Here is a 10,000-nt window from a genome sequence, read left to right as displayed (position 1 = left end):
TTTATTTTCTTTGATTATAAATGCCAAAATGTAAACTTTGGAATGCTATGTAAATATGTTTCTTTGCTTTATTTTAATTCAAAGTTAGTCGGCTCTATAGAATATATATAAAACACCTTTTATATAAAGCTATTTCGTATCTATTATTTCTTATTGATATTTTATTATATATATATATGTAATATATATATATATATATATATATATATATATGATTACTTCATTTAATCACATAAATTAATATACGAAGATATAATTTTATGCGTAAATTTATCAGTATTTACGTCAACAGTGCTCAATACATAGGTAGAGCTTGGTAATAAGTTATGAAAATATATATGGCAATTAAGCTACACAGAATATTCTGCGTTTCATTCTTACCTGACGAATTCTCACGAGAATGAAACACGGAATATTCTGTGTAGCTTAATTGCCATATATATATTTTCATAACTTATATATATATATATATATATATATATATATATGTGTGTATATATATATATATATATATATATATATATATATATATATATATATATATTATAGTTATTAGGTTCATCATTTACTTGAAACGTACTCGGGTTGTATATTTATTAAAAAAAAATCTTTCTCATAAAGTTTTTATAATGAAAAAAAAATCCTTTTTTATATAAATTTTGAAAAAAGTTCAAGCTCAATGAATGCATTTTTATTAAGTTCCAGAGCATATATCATGTAGTATAATAATCCGTCATGTTCCATATTTCAACTTTATTTATTACTTTTCAAAAGGTATCCATTGTTTCTCATTACAACTAACAAGTCTGCAAAATTATGTTATTGCTGCACATTAAGTCACGTACCCATTTTACACTCTAACTGAAAATTAAATTATGAGTACAATAATATATATCACTTAGGATTAAGATTGGAATAATTGGAAAATAAACAAAAATAACAAACAGATAAAACACTTTAGATATAATTAAAATGAAAATAGAGCAACAACAACAACAACAATAATAATAATGATAATAATAATAATAATAATAATAATGATAATAATGATAATAATGATAATAATAATAAGAGACGGACAAACACATCCAAGCAAGAAGACCAGATGTCTTAAAAATTAACAAGAAAGAGAAATCCTGTCAAATCGTAGACTTTGCTGTCCCAGCTAACCACAGGGTTAGTATGAAAGAAAAGGTGAAACGAATCAAATACACAGAACTTGCTAGAGAGTTAAACGGGATTTGGATGATGAAGAAAATCAAAATAGTACCGATAATAGTAGGAGCACTAGGAACACTTCCGAAAAACCTGGAAAAAAGAATGGCAGAAATTGGAATCAAAGGAATAGCTGCAAAAATACAACGACTAACGATAATGAAAACGGCTGAAATATTAAGGAAAACCCTTGAATGCGGAGAATAACACAAGACAATATAACTAAGAAGCGTTACAGGGAATGAAGAACACCGAAGCTGCAGATCTAAATGTTCTACACCCCCATCATGCATCGCATCCATTGTTTCACCACCAATAATATAAATATATAGAAAAGTGATACCAAAGAGCCGAGAAGGGTCAAGGAGGATGGAAAGACCGAGGAGGGAGCACTGGCCAGACCTCTGCTGGACAAGTGCGAAGAGAACTGGTATCTTGTATAAACAAATAGTCACTGCCAGCGAGAAATCAATGGTAGGAGGCTGTTGCTATGAGGCAAATTTATTTGCAAATGCTATCGAAGGAGGAGGAGAGAGATGGACGTCTGGGGAGACTTGTTGTCACTCAGCTTCCAGAGAACACCACAGGTCTCCAATCAGATCGTTTGTTGGCTCCATGTGAGCCAATAATAATAATAATAATAATAATAATAATAATAATAATAATAATAATAATAATAATAATAATAATAATAATAATACGAAAATAATTAATTAAAGTTAAAATAAATTCAACAAGACCATAATCCTTGTAAGTGTGTCGGTTACATGAACCATGTAAATGTTCAAAATGGCGTTTTTTATAAGTTTTTTTTAAGGTAAACATATGATGAGTATGTGACAAAATATGCAGCAATAACACAATTTTTTAGACTTGTTAGTCGCAATACCAAATAATATTGCAATATTTTGAAAAGTAATAAATGACGAACTGAAAAAATTTGATATTTTGAACTTTGAGAATTATTATACTACACTATTATAGTTATTTTATAAGTTATATATTTTATTATATACACGCGGGGGCACCCGGAGTTGCCCGCGTGTGGAATGGTAAGACTCTAAAAATAATAAAAAATTGAATCAACCTCTTAAAAAAATCAAAATAGCAGCGAGTATCTGCGGGAGCACAAAAAAAAAATATATATATATAGCTGCACCAGCAAGGCTCGAACCTGTAACACGAAGGAGGAAAAAAAGGTGAAATAAAGCCAACCGTTTATCTCCCGCGCAAACCGCGGCGAACAATGTCGGCGGGTTTCGAAATAACGCTAGACATTGCAAGGCCTATGATGATTTTGAAAAAAATGTTGACGAAAAAAGTGACCCCCTCCTTGTAAAAAAACGGCCCAGTTGACGGTGAAAGAAAGAATGTTTTTGGTCAATTTTTGGATATTTGAGAGACTGAGCTCTGAAACCAATTTTGTCAGTGTTGGTCACGTGTGTCGAAAGTTTTATCGAGACATACAAACATACACACACACACTAACAGACGTTTGAGATTTGAGATTTGTATAATAAATATATATATTTAATTATATATATATTATGTTTATATATATATATATATATATATATATATATATATATATATATATATATATATATAGTGTGTGTGTGTGTGAGAGAGAGAGAGAGAGAGAGAGAGAGAGAGAGAGAGAGAGAGAGAGAAAGAGAGAGAGATGGGCAGACAGACAGTGGAAACAAAAAAGAAGAATGAGGATGTCAATAAATGAATACAAAAGGTAAAAAATAAAATCCTGCGACGTATTGAAAGTGCACGACTAAAATATCTCGTTGTCAACAAGTCTGGGGAGAATTTCTTTCTTGTTCCTCGTTTGCAAGGCAGTCATGTTGTCTGTTGTGACGTCAGTAATGGCGACTAGCGAGCGGCCATTGAAACAGCCTTATCGATGGGCGGACAAATAGATAACCTTTCAAGGAAATCTTATTTTTGACGCCTTTTTTTTTCACCCCAAAGCAGTTTGATTTTCATTTTCTTTACGATTATTAACGTTTTATTTTGCAGTTTTTTATGCCTCCATTTTTTCCTCCTATGCCTTCTGGCCTGTCTCCGCTAATCCTCCCATATTGTAGACCCTTTTAACAGTCTTCTGTCGCCGGACACGCTTTGTTCAATTTTCTTTCTTTCTTTTTTTTTTCTAAGTAGGTTTTAAATATTTTTTCTTCGCAACGATATATTTGTTCTTATTTTTCTTTTTAATTTTTTATTTGTTTTTATTCTTCTATTCTTTTGTATCCATTTCCTTTTTTTTTTGTATTATTCCATTTTTTTTTACGTATTTAATATATTTGGTTTAGCTATTTCTAAATTATTTTTTAAAAATTACTTTTTTTTTCTATTTTTATTACATACTTTTCTTGCGTTTTTTCTTTTTTTACTTTCGTTTTTTTTTTCTTAATTTCTTTATTTTGTTCATCCATGTATTTCTAAATTATTTTATATTCATTGGAATTTACTTTTCTTATTTCTATTTCTATTAAACTTTTTCGCTTTTCCATTTTTATTTTTGCTCTTTCTATTCTTTTATTTATTTATATTTCCGTTGTTTCATTGATATTTTTAATCTGTTTTTATTTTATTTTATTATTTCCTTCTTTTCTTTTATTCACTACAGAGAAACATTAGTTGGAACAGACACGTTGAGGCCATTACCAAGGCTACTACAAAGAAGGTGGTCTCTCTCTCTCTCTACCGAACTAGAGTATCACGTACGCCTGAGAATATCCTGTACCTCTACAAGACCACCATTCGCCCAATGTATGGAGTATCGTTGCCACTTTTGGGCTGAGGCACTAACGACTAGTCTTTTATTCTTAGATAGAGTTCAAAAGAGAGTCGCCAATCCAATACGTCCCGCACTGTTAGCTAGGCTTCAACCTCTGTCCCATCGACGAAATGCTGCGTCCGTCTGCTTGTTTTACAAGTATTTTAATGGGACGTGCTTTAACGAACTACAATCCCTTGTAGCCCCTCAACGTAAATATCCCCGACAAACCCGACAGGCAGCAAAACCTCACCCATATGCAGTGAAGATCCCCAGATGCCGGAAGGATTTCTACTCCAGTTAGTTTCTTCCCTCGGACTACTAGACTTTGGAATTCCCTTCCGAGTCCCCACCTCCCTGACTGTACTGATATGCAGAAGTTCAAGTGTAATGTAAACAGAGATCTTGCTGCTCAGCACCCTATATAGTATCCTTGCAAATTATATCCCCGATAATAGCCTCCTACATCAAAGTTGCATTGTGCTTTGTCTGGGGTGAAAATGCAAAACAGCTCCTTTAATTTCTTTTTATTTTATTTTATTTCTTTTATACATCGTTTTGTTTAATTCGGTTCATCCCTCCGTCACTAATTTTTATTTTCTTTGTTTTGTTTATCTTTTCTTTAAAATATTTCTTCTTTCTATTTTTTATTTTTATGTTCCTACAAAAGTTCAAGTTGTTTTCTTTTTCCTGTTTTTTTTAATTTTTATCCTTTTTCAGTTTTCACTCAATTTATTGTTATTAATTTATTTTTTCATTCATACATTTTACTATGTCTCTTTTCATTGTTTCTTTCAGTTTTTCATCTTTATGTCATGTTTTTCGAGTTTTTTCATTGTTTCTTTCAGTTTTTCTTCTTTATGTCATGTTTTTCGAGTTTTTTCATTGTTTCTTTCAGTTTTTCATCTTTATGTCATGTTTTTCGAGTTTTTCATTGTTTCTTTCAGTTTTTCATCTTTAGGTCATGTTTTTCGAGTTTTTTCATTGTTTCTTTCAGTTTTTCTTCTTTAGGTCATGTTTTCCGATTTTTTGATTATTTCTTTCAGTTTTTCTTCTTTAGGTCATGTTTTCCGATTTTTTGATTATTTCTTTCAGTTTTTCTTCTTTATGTCATGTTTTCCGATTTTTTGATTATTTCTTTCAGTTTTTCTTCTTTAAGTCATGTTTTTCAAATTTTTCATTATTTCTTTCAGTTTTTCTTCTTTAGGTCATGTTTTTCGATTTTTTCATTTTTTCTTTCACTTTCTCTTCTTTAGGTCATGTTTTTCGATTTTTTCATTTTTTCTTTCAGTTTTTCTTCTATAGGTCATGTCTTTCAATTTTTTCATTGTTTCTTTCACTTTTTCTTCTTTAGGTCATGTTTTTCGATTTTTTCATTGTTTCTTTCAGTTTTTCTTCTTTAGGTCATATTTTTCGATTTTTCATTCTTTTCTTTCATTCTTTTCGTTCATTCTTTCCTTAGTTTTAAAAATTCTTCCTTTATTTTTTCTTTCTATTCATTTCCTTTATTTGATTCGCCCTTTTTTCTTTTTCCCTTTTCATTCCATTCTTTTGATATTGTGCTCTTTTTTTTCTTTCATTCTCTCTTTCTGTTATATTTTTATTTTCTTAAATCAGTCTGCGGCAATACTCCGGTGAAAGGTCATTCCACTTTTCTTTAATTTTTATCCAAAGTTTTTCCAGATTTAAAATTTTATCATTGCGTAGCTGTTGCTTGATGTAATGCCATACGTTTTCGATAGGTTTGAGGCATGGAGATTGTGCATTCCAATCCAAATACGAAATATGCTCTTCCAGGAACCTCTTGAAATTGCCAGCTCTGTAAATGAGAGCATTATCCTGCATGAAGATATGATTTTCATCCAAATTCCAACCAAAGTAGGGTAGAAAATGTTCAGTCAGCATATTAATTCGACATTGCAAGCGAACTGTAGATCCAAGACTGTTGGCACTAATAAGGTCTCACACCAAAACTGAACCTCCACATCCTTGCAGCGTCGAAACTGTGAACTTAGGATTAAATTCTTCGTCCTTCCTTCGACGGACGTACAGCCTACCATCACTGCCTAGCCTATTGAACTTGCTTTCGTCGCTAAAAATTACTTTCGATCAATATGAAGAGTCATGATCTTCATTACATCAGACCAAGTCCAGACGGCGCTTTCTGTTCTTTATAGAAATCAATAACTTGCGTCTTGCAACACAGCCTCGCAAATTAAATTCCTTCAATCTGTTCTTAACTGTAGAAAAAGAGCACTTTTCACAAGATTATGCTGTTGTTGGATTTGGAGAGCCGTTTCAAATCTGTTTTTGAGGCTGCGGATCTTGATAGTATCGTCTCCCTTGGAAGAGGTAACTATAGTACGACCAGATTAAGGGGCATCACGAACACTGCAGAGGTTATGGTGCTTTTGCACGGTAATTCGTACAGTTTTCTCATCACATTTCAATCTGCGGTTAATTTTTCGATTGGATAAACCAGAAAGGTGGAGATTAATGAGCTTCTGATGATCACTAAAAAAGACTCGAGGCATATGGACTAAATGTTACGTCGTATGACCTGGAGCAAAAATAACATTTACGATTAAAGGTGCTTTGTTGCCTAAAATAGGGATATTTTAAGTTGGTTTTAAATTCATTTGTTGCTGCGGAGTTTCTTTTTGTCTTGTCGATTTGAAGATTATTTTTTTTAAATTGACGTGAACAGTAGGACACTTCAATTAAAAATCAAATATAGACAGATAACATTATAGAGGAATAAAAGGCCAATCAAATGAGGTATAGGTTGTTTTAACAGTTACATTCGATTAAGCTTAAACTTGCGGTTTGAAAAAAATGATTTGCTAAACGAATACCCTCTTTCTTTCCTTCCTTTTTCTCTTTTTGTCATTAAAATCTTTCAGTTCACTTCACCGATTATAATATATATCTAACGTAGAAAAGGAAAGAATGATTTTCAGATCGCCAAGTTCACCGCATCAAAGTACTCGTAACAAAAATCTGTCCTGTCCCATTTTCGACGTTATCGCAAACAACGAGCCGACAAAAAAGAAATTGTCGCTCAACTGAAGAAATGGTGTCTTTTTATATTGTCAAACCTTACCGCGTCTCAATTTGCATAAGACACGTTTTTGTCTCGTGTTGGTCAGAATTCATTGACTTTTTCTTTTTTTTTATTTTCTTAAGCGAATGGCACACGCGCTAATCATGCGCACTACATTTTTTCCCAATCTTGGCCTTTTGGTCAAGATCAAAGTGTAGTATCTGTTCTTCAGTAAATAGGTACATTTTTTCCCAACAATATATTCATCGAAATTCTTTCTTTACGTGCCGTGTTTTATATCTTGAAACTTTTGAAACTTTTCCCACATTGTAACGTTAACCCATTCCTTCTCTTTTATATCTTTCATTTGTCCATGAACTCTTTCTTTCATTTTTCTCTATATGTAAACACGCAAAACGCGGCATATTTAATGATTATTAATCAATGTCGTTATCCGTTAAGCCACGAGCCCATGTTACCTCGGTTGCAGCGTTGTGAAAATAACAAGATATGAGTAGTGCTCTGAATATTCTAAATAATAATTTTTATAAAATATAGTCTAATGAACTCACAGCACTTGTGTCCACGCGACGTACATCCTTCAGGATAACCTGACAAACTGCAAAATTCCATCCCTTCTTTGTTGTTTCGAGCTGCCAGAAAACCTACTTTTATAGTTTTTTCCCTTGGACTGCTATACTTTGGAATTTCCTTCGCCCCTGACTGTACTAATGCGCAAAAGTTTAAATATACTGTGAACAAACATCTCGCTGCTCATTTCCTTCCATAGTTCCCCTGTGACAATACGCCTTTTTTAGGATAAAAAAGAGTAAAATATACATATGAAAACGCGTCTCAAAAATGTTGCTGTTGTTTTTGTTGTTTTGTTTTGTTGTTGTTTTGTTGTTGTTGTTTTTGTTGTTAATGTTTTGTTGTTCTTCTTGTTTTTGTTGTTGTTGTTTTGTTGTTATGTTTTGTTGTTGTTGTTGTTTTTGTTGTTAATGTTTTGTTGTTGTTGCTGTTTTTGTTGTTAATGTTTTGTAGTTGTTGTTGTTTTGCTGTTAATGTTTTGTTGTTGTTGTTTTTGTTGTTAATGTTTTGTTGTTGTTGTTGTTTAGTTGTTGTTGTTGTTGTTGCGTCTGTTGTTTTTTTGTTGTTGTTTTTGTTGTTGTTGTTGTTGTTGTTTTGTTGCTGTTGTTTTTGTTGTTAATGTTTTGTTGTTGTTGTTTTTGTAAATGTTCTGTTGTTGTTGTTTTTTAGTTGTTGTTGTTGTTGCGTCTGTTGTTGTTTTGTTTTTGTTGTTGTTTTGTTGTTGTTGTTTTTGTTGTTAATGTTTTGTTGTTGTTGTTTTGTTGTTCTTGTTTTTGTTGTTAATGTTTTGTAGTTGTTCTTGTTTTTTGTTGTTGTTGCTGTGTTGTTGTTACTGTTTTGTTGTTGTTTTTGTTATTTTTGTTTTTTGTTTTTGTTGTGATTGTTGTTCTTTTTGTTGTTGTTGGGGTTTACAGTATGCCAACCATCATTGTATCGTTTCATGACAAAATTGTGCATGTTTTTTGTGCATGAAATTGATGTTTACATGCACCACATGTAAACATGCACTAGCTGGTTAGTTGCATGTTTAGTTGCTGCAGTTTTTTCAGTGCATTTCAGTGCATGCGCATAGCAGATTTACTAGAAATGTTCGGGCAAGAGAGAAGTGGAGGGACATAAAAGAAATTGGAAAAACTCTGATAGTTCGGCCACCATTAAATGTTTTTTTTTGTGACTCATTACCAGGGCTATGACAACAGCATATTCTCTTGTTTTGACTCTCGAGTGTATATCCGACACAGAAGCAAAAAAAAAATATTATGCTATTGTCATATCCCTACTCATTACACGCGGATTCATGCTGAGAACAGGCAACTTCACATAAGTAGTGTTCCTATATGGTCTATAAATAAGCCATTTTGAGTGGATGCTATCCAGCTGTTTTCGCTAGTGGACATTGGGTTGATCCGTCTAAGTGGTTGAATGTTGTATGCTGAGATTAAGACCGGGTATCTTGAATTTCCGATCGAAAGTGCATATATTCTAGGAGATTTGAAGTTGACGTCAATTAGAGCTGACCAACTCACTTGAGGAACTCTTTAAACTATAAGATCTTTGTAAAAAAAATATTTTGCAAGTTTGCTATTTTACCTAAAAAAACGAATACAATTGTAACTTTGAAAAGAAAATAAACCATAAGTTTGTTTAAACTGGAAATATGGTTTTATTTTAAGGGAGAATTCTGGTGTACCTTTGACTAGCAGTGTGCTAAGATTCACGACATGAACAAGAAACGCATACATATATTTATATATTAATTAGCAGGATCGGTGGAAATTCTACAGAGGTATCTTTCATATGCTATACATTGCTGCTGGGAATTCGATAGACGCTCAACGTGAATGAAGACCTCGTGATATTATTGTAGCCCTTTTGTTAAAACTGTAAAAGTATTTAACGATATAATAAAGTAATCTGGTTAATGTAGTGTCAGAATATATCTGGTTATTACACTTTATCTCCAATATCCTTATAGAAGTTTGTGATATGTTTCCATTGTATGGACGCCCGGCGCGAATAGAAATCACACAATATCATTATACCAGCTTTAGACATAATAGAAACTACCCTTGGGTCCCAGCCAGAAAACGTACGGCCCAAAAGAGATATCATTTAAAAAAAATGTTTTCACATTGCGTCTGCGGTGATCAGGAGATCCTATTTATTAAAAAGGGGGATAGCAGGTGATAACGAACATTTAATTAGCGTATCTATAGATTTATTTAATGTTCGTAGTATGTTGTCACTTTCTATCGTCCTTTTTAATAAATAGGATCTCCCGATCGTTTAATTTTTTTTTATCTAGAAACGGTGACACATGTACACACGTACGTACGTACGTACGTACGTTAAAAGTACTACCG

At 32.4% G+C, this 10,000-nt stretch overlaps 1 pseudogene; it reads left to right on the top strand.

The window, feature by feature from the left end:
• The first annotated feature begins 7,226 nt into the window (after window positions 1-7,226).
• Window positions 7,227-7,358, top strand: LOC145249908 (U2 spliceosomal RNA; annotated as a pseudogene).
• The last annotated feature ends 2,642 nt before the right edge of the window (window positions 7,359-10,000 follow it).

This window comes from Euprymna scolopes, chromosome 28 (assembly GCF_053919585.1).
Source record: "Euprymna scolopes isolate OS-2025 chromosome 28, ASM5391958v1, whole genome shotgun sequence".
Lineage (NCBI taxonomy): Eukaryota > Metazoa > Mollusca > Cephalopoda > Sepiida > Sepiolidae > Euprymna > Euprymna scolopes.
The sequence above is the reverse complement of the archived record's forward strand: the minus strand, read 5'-3'. Positions and strand labels throughout refer to the sequence as shown.